The sequence below is a fragment of the Staurois parvus genome, unplaced genomic scaffold, assembly GCF_062004578.1.
Source record: "Staurois parvus isolate SC_StPar_1 unplaced genomic scaffold, SC_StPar_1.0 ptg000287l, whole genome shotgun sequence".
In the NCBI taxonomy this organism is placed as follows: Eukaryota; Metazoa; Chordata; class Amphibia; order Anura; family Ranidae; genus Staurois; species Staurois parvus.
The window spans coordinates 23,068,144-23,080,301 of NW_028318083.1; the positions used below are offsets into that span (position 1 = coordinate 23,068,144).

Below are 12,158 nucleotides of genomic sequence, written 5' to 3' on the forward strand. Positions count from 1 at the left end.
AATATTTACACAAGAATACATCTAAAGAATATCTTGGCTAAAAGATATGTGAAGGTTGCCCATGCTTACCTCCCTCTGAAAATGCTACTTGCCTGGTGGTCATACTGTTTCTTTCAAGCATATCTATACCCAAAAACAAAAATTAATTTGATTGCAGCTTACCAATCCCTAAATGTGGTGGTTGCATTTGTTTAGGATCTTTTCTCCATTATTTATACCTGGTGATCCAGCCAGTAATACAATTCCTAATGAACACATGAAACCAGAGCTCAAATCAGTGGCAGACTGACCATTTGGAAACTCAGGCACTGCCCGAGGGCCAGGGGTCAGTAGGGGGCCCCATGAGATGCCCCTGGTACCTTTTCCATAGGTTTTTTTGAGTTTGGGAAAGGACACAGGGGCCCCATGATCCCCTATTGCCCAGGGCCCCCATGAGTTGTCAGTCTGCCCCTGGCTCAAATCTTCATGCAGACTAAGATAACTGAAACTGTCATTTGTAGAGGTGCAGCCCTTAAAGATCGGGAACTCTTGACACTAGTGAACAAAAGCAAAACATTCATGCAATAACGTAGTAAACCAAGAATTTATTATAAAGCATAAAAATGCATACTCACAAACCAAAGGGGGATAAAAACAGAGAAGAGTCCATAATAACAGTCCAAAGTGACGATAGACCCTTAGTAAGATAACCTAATGTGTTTCGGGAGACTAACTCCCTTCATCAGAGCTCATACAATTCCTGTCTAACCCTAGATTCACACCTAAGCATTTTCCACAGCATTTTGCATAAACGCAGTACAGTCCATTTAACATGATTTCCTATGGGACACGTTCACATCTCCACGTTTTCACCCAGGTTCATTTTTTTGAATGGGTCAGGGCCTTTTTTGAATGCAAAAAGTTGAATTTTTGGTTCCATAGACTTCAATGGAAATGCTGCAGAAAAGCATGTAGTGCATTTTTGCTGCACTTTTTCTGCGTTTTGCGTTTTAAATCTGCCTAGTAACTGAATGTGGGAGCAACAGAGACACCTTTGGACTTAACTAAAAAATTAAAGCCAAACTCCAGCTAACAGTTTTCCAGCAATTACAGTTTAAAAGCTGATTATTGTAAACACCCCAGTCATTGGTAAATGGTTTGTCTCACCCCTGTAACTGCCACTTTTGCTGGACAGCTTGGTCTGATAAAGAAAGTTCAAACCAAAAAGACTTACTGGCTAAATCACCATATGAGGATAAAAGAAGTACAACCCTTATGCAGCCACCACATCTAAGAATTGATAAGTCACAATACATTACGTTTTTGTGGGTTAATGATACACTTTAGCTTTAATTTTTGGTCCTTAAACCAGAACTATTATGAACTGACTTATCTTGACTCTGACTTTACTGGCTGCATGCTTGTTCCTGACCAGTGACCATGTAGTGACATTAAGGGGTTTATTTACTAAAGCTGGAGAGTGTAAAATCAGGATCACTTCTGCATAGAAACCAATCAGCTTCTAACCTCAGCTTGTTCGATTAAGCTTTGGCGATAAAACCTGGAAGCTGATTGGTTTCTATGCAGAAGTGAGCCTGATTTTATACTCTCCAGCTTTAGTAAATAATCTGGTAATTGACAAAATATTAAAGCCTGGGTCAGTCAGGCAAATAGCATTTTCAGCCCACATATTTGCAGCAGTACAGGTTTCTTTTATGCTATTTTGATATAAGTTACACAACCTCTGTCTGCTTTGTTCTTCATTGTAAAGTGCATTCTGTATTGCAACAGGCACTAAGATAGACTGATAAGTAGCAATCAGCTGCTGGGAGGCTGCTGTGGCAATAGAAGAAAAACACTGAGAGGCACCTTTGTTTGAAGAACCAGCATAGAAGTATCTGTGCATGAGTGTATATTTACTGTTTTATACAAAAATGACACACAAATGATATAATAAGATGATCACAAACATATGTATTGTTTACTTGAAGGAAGAAATGCATGTAAATAAATCTATGACTCTTGAAAAGCATGTACTATCTAATACATTACCCAGTTATAGCACAAATTAGCAGCAATCCTAACAACACAAACAAAGGCTTATTGACAAGACAATAGCTACATTGGTAAAAAAATAAATGCATAATCAGGTAAACACAGCTAAATATGTGCTGTATCACATCACAGACAAGCTTGGCTTAAAACACCAAAATGTGCTCTTTTTGGTCTGTTAAATAGATAATTGGAAGATTTTTTAAAGCTGTTTGATACAGTAAGTGCCCAAAGTACCTGTAAATCTTGTGCTGTTATCATTTTACATTTTTCCCAGACATCTCTGCTCTATGGTATGGAGTTGAGGGGAAGAAGACGTGTTCTGTAGTCCTAGCACACTCCCTGCTCTAGGGTGACATTGTTGACCTCCCCATTCAGAAAGGTGAGGGACCATGCCTTGAGGCTCTAGGACAGGATGTGTATTGCTGGCAAGTTTACCAGGTAAAAATACAGCCTAAAAAAAGAAACTTAAACTACACCATCCAAGGACTGCAAAAATAAATAAATAAATATAAATATATATATATATATATATATATATATATATATGCCAGAAAAAGTATTTTCTGCAGTCATTTGCATAAAATGTGATATGATCCTCAGTCACAAAGTCACAACTATAGACAAACACAATGTACTTAAGCTGATAACACACAAACAATTCTAATGTCTTATGTCTTTATTGAACACACCCATTTAACATGTACAGTGCTGGAGGAATACGTAAGTGAACCTTTGGAGTTAATAAGAGAGATATTTGGCACACTAAGGGGAAAAAGACCAGATGTATTATTTGATGGCTAGTAAATAAACCACACAAGTATACTGCTAAGTGATAATCCAACAATGCTTGACTCAATGGCAGCCGATTCAAAAAGAGCTAGATGAGACTCTGTGTGAACCATAAAAAAAAAGAGAAGCAGTACCATCTAAGTGCAGCAATAAAAACAAATAATTTATTTCCGCAAAATTGGCAACTCACAATAGTAGGCAAATGAGAGCTTCTTAATTTGGTGTCAACCGCTGTGCAGCTCCTGTCCAGTCCCACTGCAGGCAGATCTCCAATGCACTGCTGCTGTACTTGGAGCTGACATCACTGCCACCCACCCTCTGGATCCACACTGAACAGGAAGTACTGGGAGTCACCAGCAAAGCCAAGGACAGTGTATTGGAGACTTGCCTGTAGCGGGACCATACCAGAGTTGACACCAGTTTAACAAGCACTCATTTGACTACTATTGTGAGTTTCCAATTTTGTGGAAATAATTATTTGTTTTTATTGCTGCACCTAAATGGCGCTGCTTCTCTTTCCCTGCAGTTAATAGCTGGCTGAACCTCCTTTGGCAGCAATGACTTCAAGCAAGTGCTTTGGGTATCTCTGGATCAGACTTGCACAGCCAAAATATCCTACAGGATAATGTCAGTGGCTGCCTGCCAGATGAAGATTAGTAGAAGTTGGGTGACGCAGCAGTACAATGACCTTAAGAATCAAAGTAAATCCACCATAGACTGGCTTCAGTAAAAAAAAAAACAAATACGCATTTTGGAGTGGCCCAATCAGAGCTCAGACCTTAACCCCATAGAGTTGCTATAGAATGGACTCAAGAGAGATGTTCACACCAGACATCCTATAAATGTGTCTGCTCTGAAACGGGTTTGTAAAGAGGAATGGTGAAAAATTCCTCCTTAACGTTGTGTAGGTCTGATCCAGAGCTTCCAGACATGCTTGTTTGAAGTCATTGCTGCCAAAGGAGGTTTGACCAGCTCCAAGGATTTACTTACTTTTTCCTCTAGCACTATAAATGTGTAATGGGTGTGCTCAATAAAGACATGAGAAATTGGAATAATATGTGTGTTATCAGGTTAAGCATAGTGGGGCTTATTTACTAAAACTGGAGAATGCAAAATCTGGTGCAGCTCTATATAGAAGCCAATCAGGTTTTATTGCCAAAGTTTAAGTGAACAAGCTAAAGTTAGAAGTTGATTGGCTACCATGCACTGCTGCACCAGATTCTAAGTGAGCCAGTTTTAGTAAATTTACCCCATTGTGTTTGTCTATTGATGTGACTTAGATGAGGATGAGATTACATTTTATGGCAAAATACTGTAGAAAACTAGTCAATTACTTGTTCATGCTACTGTAAATATGTTGCTCTTGGGTTAAGATACACTTTAATATCCTTGTTATATTGGCAACGAAAATATGTTGTGCAAACTAAGCAAAAAACAAGGGAGGAAGGGAAGGATAGCAAGCTGCTATCAACGGTTAGTATAACTCTGACTTGTTGTACCCAACTGCACTCTTAACACCGTGCCATACTATTACTCAAAATCAATTTCCAAAATGTGTCTGCCAAACCATCACTATAGTAAAGCAGAATAAGTAGATAGTGTGAGTGAAGACCAACCATAACTGTGCTTTATGTGGCCATTTTGTGACATATTTGATGTCCAAACCTATTAGATATTACATGTAGTAATGTTAAGGCATAGAAATATTGTTTCACCATTTTTTTTTCATTGCACCTCCTGGGATCAGGTCTCTGCAGACTTGGTGTACATATTGCCATAACAATCTACTAATTGGTCTGCTATATACTACAGTATATCTTGAAGATTATTTGTAGACATTTCCTGGATTTTTCAGTATTCAAACAGCCTAAAGTGGAATCAATCTGTGCCATGATGATCCAAAGAAACTGGTATGATTTCAGTTTTGCAGCTAAGGTAAAAAGTATATTCTGACTGCTATGGGCTCCATTTACAATTGGTATTCTGCTGAATAAGTTCTCTCTTTGTTCTTCTCTTTAGGGGACCTGGACATTCAGGAGGGATTATACAGAAGAGGACAATTGGAATGGAAGGTTTATCTTTTGAAAGATTTCTTGGTGAAGCTTGTTGTTATGTCAGTGGTGGGTTTACAATGATATTACATTTCCAGGGACACTGTGTCACTGAAGTGAGTTTGGAGGGGGGGGCAATGATGTGCACAGGAGATGGAGGGAGAATTATTTTCAGGGACACTACTCAGCTGCAGTGGGACTAGTGAGAATAATAATACCAGATACATTGTTTAAGGTGATTCTGAGCCAGCTATGGAAGCATGACACAAAGGCATTACCATGGTGACTGAGTAGGAAGGGAGGCAGTGCCAGTTATTGGGTCATTGCTGATCTAGGAATGGGAGGGGTGACATTTCCTAGGACCATTATACACAGACAGCAATCAAAATATAACAGGGGTTCTAACACATTTATGCTCTATTCAAAACCAAAAAAGAAAAAATTAGCATAAATACACTTTAATTATTTTTAAAATATAAATTAAACAATAACACGTATAGGACCCATTCATATGAGTGTGCAGCCCCATACAGAATGAAGTGACATTTGTCTACTTTTTCGTACTGGCTCTATGCAGGCATCTTAAGTAAATGGATATGCATCCGCTGTATAGAATCATGCACAAGCGAGTCTCACAGGTATGCAGGGACAGGTGCGCAACCCTGGTCGCACATTCTCTTCATCATGGCCTATACACCTGTCAAACTTGGCTCTCTTGGTGAGTCTGTACAGCCAATGCATACCCATTCAATGATACAGGCTGTTTACATGCAGCTACGTGCTAGTACAAAAAGATACAGTGCATCCAGAAAGTATTCTCAGCGCTTAACGTTTGCCACATTTTGTTATGTTACAGCCTTGTTCCAAAATGCATTAAATTCATTTTTTTCCTCAACATTGTACAAACAAAATGGAAGAAGTTTGGAACTACTAAGAATCTTCCTAGAGTGGGCCGCCTGGCCAAAATGAGCGATCAAGTGGCCTTAGCCAGGGAGGTAACCAAGCAACCGATGGTCACTCTTAACCTCCCTAGCGGTCTGATTATGTACATATTTTTTGCTCAAAGCGGTACATTTTTTTGCATGGAAATATGTATTTTTTTTATTGTAGGCCTGTAATTTTTAGGAATAACTCACTGAAATCTGTCCAAACAAGAGTCTAGTAAACATCCCGGGTATGATAAAACTTGAAACACGAAATCATAAATGATAATTTAATAAATAATCATAAAAATAATAATATAATAATAATAAATGTAATTCAATAATATAATCAAACCAAAAACACTGAAATTTGAAATATAGCGCCAAGTTCGCACATCACCGAGCAAAGTCGCAAAATCGTTTTCAGTGTCTGATGACGAATTTCCCCACGAATCATTATCACTCAATTCTGCAAGTAGTTCTAATTTACTATCGCTGTTCTCTAGCTGGTCTAAAACCGCTTTTGACCTAAAGGGACGCTTTTTGGACGCCATGGACGTTTCTCAGTTTTCAGGTAGAAAGAACAGTAAAAATGCAGGCAGGGCACAGGACAAAGCACTCGGGACAAAATGTATGTGAAATGGTTTGATACAGTAATGTTTTACTATGTGAATTTAGTGATTTTAGTGAATGTCACTTTTTGTCATTTTCAAATTTCCCGCCGTTCCGTCCCCCGTACATCCCGATGCTCGCAGGAGACGGATCCCAGATGACAAATGCCGGGTCCGCCGAAGGACATTACAGGGGACACTGCAGGAGGGACATCGCGGGAGCACAGGACAAGTTAAGTGATCGAGGGATCACGGAGCAGCGCCGCATGGTATCCCCGAGTGTAGCTCGGGGTTACCGCTTGTGGTACTGAAACTTTACCCCGAGCTACACTCGGAAATACCGTCAGGGAGGCTTCAGAGCTCCAACGTTTCTCTGTGGAGAGAGGAGAACCTTCCAGAAGAACAACCATCTCTGCAGCACTCCACCAATCAGGCCTGTATGGTAGAGTGGCCAGACGTAAGCCATTCCTCAGTAAAAGGCAAATGGCAGCCCACCTGAAGTTTGCCAAAAGGCACCTGAGGAACTCTCAGACCATGAGAAACAAAACTCTCTGGTCTGATGAAACAAAGATTGAACTCTTTGGTCTGAATGCCAAGCGTCATGTCTGCAGGAAACCAGGCACCGCTCACTACCTGGCCAATATCATCCCTACAGTGAAGCATGGTGGGGGCAGTATCATGCTGTGGAACTGGGAGACTAGTCAGGATTGAAGGAAAGATGAATGCAGCAATGTACAGAGACATCCTTGATGAAAACCTTTTCCAGAGCGCTCTGGACCTTAGACTGGGGCGACGGTTCATCTTTCAACAGGACAATGACCCTAAGCACACAGCCCACATAACAAAGGAGTTGCTACGGGCCAACTCTGTGAATGTCCTGGAGTGGCCCAGCCAGAGCCCGGATTTGAACCCGATTGAACATCTCTGGAGAGATCTGAAAATGGCTACGCACCGATGCTCCCCATCCAACCTGATGGAGCTTGAGAGGTACTGCAAAGAAGAATGGGAGAAATTGCCCAAAAATATGTGTGCCAAGCTTGTAGCATTATACTAAAAATGACTTGAGGCTGTAATTGGTGTTAAAGGTGCTTAAACAAAGTATTGAGCAAAGGCTATGAATACTTACTGTATGTACATGTGTTTTTTTTTTTATTTTTAATAAATTGCAAAGATTTCAAAATGAACTTATTTCACATTGTCATTATGGGGTATTGTTTGTGGAATGTTGAGGAAAAAATTAATTTAATGCATTTTGGAATAAGGCTGTAACAACAAAATGTGGCAAAAGTTAAGCGCTGTGAATACTTTCTGGATGCACTGTAAATAACCAGCATTTCACACTGTAGTTCTGCGTCCATGTGAATGAGCTCATAATGTCATCAAGAAAGGCTTAAGTTTATGCATCATTGATTAGTATTGTGACAAATGTCTGAGAGCAGTATACATTAGGGCCTATTCACACTTGTGGTGTGCAGTGCCATTCATTGTCAACAGCATCCCAATGCACTGTAAAGTAGACAGCAATGCAGAATGCATCACAGCACAACACAGCATACATACCCTGCATTGTGGTGCACTGCATTGCTAAAAAGAGTCACGTGAATTCTTCTATCCTTTGTGGTTCGTTGGCAGCCTAATCATATTGACAGGTGGCCTTAGCACATTCTAACAATGGTTTATGGGTGAATCCGGTCTCACTGAACTAAGTAACCTAAAGTAACCTAAAGAACAAATTCAGGCAACAAAGATGAGCTGCTCTAGCGAACTAATGATAGCCAGCAGAAACTATAACTGTACTTAGGCACAACTCTGGGTTACGTTTCTTATTCCAAAATGTCCCAGTGGGGGAGATTAAAAAAAAAACATTTCTGGCTGCAGTACTTGGTTACCCACAGGATGTTCCCAGTCTTCAGGGTTGAATAATGGCCAGTGACACCCAACATGGAAGATTGTGAGTGCAGGTTGTCATAGTTCCGCTCCTTAGTGTGCAGTCCTGCACTCACAGTGTACTGATACAGAGAGCTGCATCGAGGACTTCTCACTGCTGGAGAAGACTGAAAAAGAAAAGGGATCTGCACATCATGTGACTGGCCTGACGACTTTGGAATTGCTCAACATTATTACAAAATACTGCCATTCTGGGTGGGGGAGTATGAAAGCTAGAGCTGCACTCCCTAAGCTGAAGCACTGGACTTTCCCTTGGCGAACTCATGTCCAATGAAGGGTTATGGGCGCTGCAGTGTATATATTGTACACGCAGGGCTATGGGCACTGCATTGTACTTGATGACATTAGTGAACCTGCGACTGCCAGAGTGTAGGGGAGAAGAGGCTGCAGGGACCAGACTAGCAGCATGGAGGGAGCCTAAAAGAGCAGATGATCAGCTAAGTAAAAGTGCCTTTTGTGGTATCCTAGATTTTTTTAAATGGCACTAACAGTTACATTTTTTGGACAAGCTTTTATGAGCCAAAGCTATCGAAGAAGTACGGGTTGGACCTCAAAAGAAGGTGTCCTGAAAATGTACCTGCTATTGCAAAAAAAGTATCATGGGCAGTACTCAATTGTGTTGTTACACATGTAATTCAGCTAAAATCACTTTAAAGTAGTTCTAAAGTCACTAAGACAAAAAAAAGAGTCCCAGTGATTGTACTACCACCTGTGCAGGGGCGGACTGACCATTTGGAAACTCGGGCACTGCCCAAGGGCCCGGGGTCAGTAGGGGGCCCCATGAGATGCCCCTGGTACCTTTTCATAGGCTTTTTTGAGTGTGGGCAAGGACACAGTGGCCCCATGATCCCCTATTGCCCGGGGGCCCCATGAGTTGTCAGTCCGCCCCTGCACCTGTGTCCAACACTTACCTGCTGTCAGTTCTTATTTGTCTTTGTGGTCTGAATAGTGAGTATTTTTTACTAACAATGTAGTCATTGGGTACAATTTAACAGCAACATAGAGGGGGATATTTGCTTGGAGAGTACAAAATTTGGTGCAGCTATGCACAGAAATCAATCAGCTTCCAGGTTTTATTACCAAAGCTTAATTGAATAAGCTGAAGTTAGACGCTGATTGGCTACCATGCACAGCTGCACCAGATTTTGCACTCTCCAGTTTTAGTAAATCTCCCCCAAACACATTTTTTTTTTGCCGTAGCATTGTATTGCTGTCTGTGCCATCCCCATTGAAGATTTCCCCTCACTTCCTGTTTCAATGCTAATATTTCCAATGGGGCAGAAAACAAGCAGAAATCTCCCCAACTATGCCACAGACAGGAATTGGTTATTTTCAAATGATAATACAAAGTAAAAGCATTGTTGAAATAATTATTGGTAGGATAAACTGTTTATTTTTTTACATATCTTCAGGGTTGTGGCAGGGATGTGTCTATAGCCTAAATATTTTATTTTGAAAGGGTTCCAAAGCTTTCTCATGTCAGAAAGTTGAGAGATACTCTATATTGCCAAAAGTATTGGGACACCCCTCCAAATCATTGGATTCGGGTGTTCTAATCACCTTAATTGCTACAGGTGTATAAAATCAAGCACCTAGGCATTCAGACTGCTTCTGCAAACATTTGTGAAAGAATGGGTTGCTCTCAGGAGCTTAGTGGTGCTTTCAAGCGTGGTACCATGATAGGTTGCCACCTGTGCAGTAAGTCCATCCATGAAATTTCCTTGCTGCTAAATATTCCACAGTCAACTGTTAGTGGTATTATAACAAAGTGGAAGCAACTGGGAACAACAGCAACTCAGCCACAAAGTGGTAGGTCACGTAAAATGACAGAGCGGGGTCAGCGCATGCTGAAGCACACAGTGCGCAGAAGTCATCAACTGTCTGCTGAGTCAATAGCTAAAGACCTCCAAAATTCGTGTGGCCTTCAGATTAGCACAACAGCGCATAGAGAGCTTCATGGAATGGGTTTCCATGGCTGAGCAGCTGCATCCAAACCTTACATCACCAATTGAAATGCAAAGCGTCGGATGCAGTGGCATAAAGCATGCTGCCAGTGGGCTCTAGAGCAGTGGAGACGTGTTCTCTGGAGTGACAAATCACGCTTTTCTGTCTGGCAATCCAATAGACATGTCTGGGTTTGGCGGCTGCCAGGAGAACAGTACTTGCCTGACTGCATTGTGGAAAGTGTAAAGTTTGGTGAAGGGGAGATTATGGTGTGGGGTTGTCTTTCAGGGGTTGGGCTTGGTCCATTAGTTCCAGTGATGGGAACTCTTAAGGCGTCAGCATACCAAGACATTTTGGACAATTTCATGCTCCCAACTTTGTGGGAACAGTTTTGGGATGGCAGTCCCAACATGCCTGCACCAGTGCACAAAGCAAGGTCCATAAAGACATAGATGAGCGAGTTTGGGGTGGAGGAAATTGACTGACCTTCACAGAGTCCTTACCTCAACCTGATAGAATACCTTTGGGATGAATTAGAGTAGAGACTACGAACCAGGCCTTCTCATCCAACATCAGTGACTGACCTCACAAATGCGCTTCTGGAAGAATGGTCTAACATTCCCATAGACACACTACTAAACCTTATGGACAGTCTTCCCAGAAGAGTTGAAGCTGTTATAGCTGCAAAGGGTGGGCCAACACAATATTGAACCCTACGGACTAAGTCTTGGATGCTATTAGAGTTCATGTGCGTGTAGGAAGGAAGGCATCCCGATACTTTTGGCAATATAGTGTACTGTATGTGGAAGTCACATATCCGAGAACCTATATACATAGGCAGCAGGGAATCCATATGGACTAACATTATGCTTCCCTAATCTTACGGAGTTGAGGGGTATACATACCCAGATGACTACAAAGAGGACAAATTAGCAGAAAAGACTTGTATATGAGGCCCCTTTCACATTCCATGCGGAATCTGCTTTGATTAGCAGGGGATCAGCTCACAGATTCCTTGATTATCAGAGCAGAGCAGGCGGATGGCCCACTCTGCTCTAAGGATAGCTCTGTCTATTCATTTACACCCAACTACCCTCTGATCCAATCTGACTAAATGGAAGAGGATGGATCCCCTTACATTTTGTATTGACCAGACCAGATCGGACCTGGAGGTAGGCAGGTGTAAATGCACAAATGGACATAACTGACCGATCAGACCCAGCATGTGAAAAGGGCTTACAGGCACTTAATAACACACAATTATTTTATGAGGATTGAAAAAAAGGTCTAAAAATTAAAATAAAAAGGGTTTCTCCTGGTAAAGTAATTTGATTAAATGCATACAGCGAGGTTGAACAGGTGACACTACGGACAAGTCAGGATTTACAACAAGCGAAGGTCAATTTTGCTGGAACTTTTGTGTTGTGGTGGGACCTATGCAGGTGAAAGTCTTTCCATGTACTTATGTAATGTAAGCACAACTATATGTTTTTCATTCATTTATGTTTTAAATAAAGCAGAATTACACAATTGTATAGTCTTTTTTAAATTATATCCTTCCCACATTGAGAAGATGTATGGAGATGGAATTGGAATAATGGAAAAGTTATAAAATAACTGGGTATTCCTATTAAATTTTTTTTTTTTACCTAAGAGACATTTGGAGATAATGGTGAAAATGCACTTCTGACCTTTATAATTTGAGATCATCCACTCAGGGAGTGAGTCTTTCTAAAGGTGGAGGTGGATAACACAGTTGGAGCACATTTGATGTAGAGTTCAGGACACATGAAGTGCTTTGGATAATTTATCTGGTTATAGGTGTTGCAGGGGTGTAAGGCGTTTGCCTAGGGTGGCAT

At 41.1% G+C, this 12,158-nt stretch overlaps 1 protein-coding gene across 3 annotated transcripts in view; it reads right to left on the reverse strand.

The window, feature by feature from the left end:
• PHACTR1 (phosphatase and actin regulator 1) overlaps positions 1 to 12,158 on the reverse strand; it is a 445,132-nt gene that overhangs the window by 413,676 nt on the left and 19,298 nt on the right. The gene's annotated exons all lie outside the window — the stretch shown is intronic.